Source organism: Cyprinodon variegatus, unplaced genomic scaffold (genome assembly GCF_000732505.1).
Source record: "Cyprinodon variegatus isolate N-32 unplaced genomic scaffold, C_variegatus-1.0 Scaffold1839, whole genome shotgun sequence".
In the NCBI taxonomy this organism is placed as follows: Eukaryota; Metazoa; Chordata; class Actinopteri; order Cyprinodontiformes; family Cyprinodontidae; genus Cyprinodon; species Cyprinodon variegatus.
Window position 1 is genome coordinate 16787 of NW_015152292.1, and position 788 is coordinate 17574.

General features: G+C 44.3%; 1 long non-coding RNA gene across 1 annotated transcript in view; it reads right to left on the bottom strand.

Annotated features, from left to right (window-relative positions):
- The window catches only part of LOC107104671, a 6278-nt gene extending 5913 nt beyond the window's left edge, over positions 1–365 (bottom strand). Inside the window, exon 1 of the long non-coding RNA XR_001482276.1 lies at positions 52–365. This is a non-coding gene — a long non-coding RNA (uncharacterized LOC107104671). The remainder of the gene's footprint in view (positions 1–51) is intronic.
- Positions 366–788: the final 423 nt, after the last annotated feature.

A 788-nucleotide genomic window follows, 5' to 3' on the forward strand; every position in this document is an offset into this window, starting at 1 on the left:
TAACATCCAGAACCAGGAAGATGCTGGAGGTTCTGATCCAGAGAGACTCACCTTGTCGATCTACATGCAGATGGTTGATGGTCTCTTTGTTGTTTTCTTTGTCCTTGACATCGCACAAATATGTCCCATTGTCTTTCTCTGTGACATTGCTTAATGTCACATTGACTTCTCCATCAGCAGTAGAAAGGCTCTGAAGGCTGAATCGACCCTTAAACTCTGGATGCTCTCCCGTTTTATCAGTCCCGTTATACCTATAGAGAAAAACGGTTTCTTTATTTCGGGTCAGCCTTACAACTTCGACCTCACTGTTTTTAGTAGCTCTACATGTCAGACTGACGTTCTGTCCTGGTTCTGCTGTGATGTTGATCACACCTGTAGGAGAAGAACAAAGACAGGAGAGAAAGGTTAAATAAATACAGAGAAGCAGGGATGGAGTCAGAGGAACCGTCTGTAGACCTCAGATGATAATCTGAAGGCTCTAAGACTGGGCAAAAAACACTGTACGATATTTCCAAACCTGTGTGGCCCGACCCTCTGATTCAATCGAAATGCTCACACAGCACGTCAAAAAAACCACTCGTCGGACTCAGCGGTGAGAGATGCCACTGGTCGGAGTCATCAATGTGGAAGGAAGAAACAGAATTCCTTGTTTGCACATGTGCAGAGCGGGAGCTTCTGGTAAACTGGTGTTCAGACACTCTTAACTCTACTTCAAACTTGTATATATAGGCTATGGATGTCTATTAGAACGGAACTGAAGTTTTTTTCATGTCAGTGGGGTGTCCTCT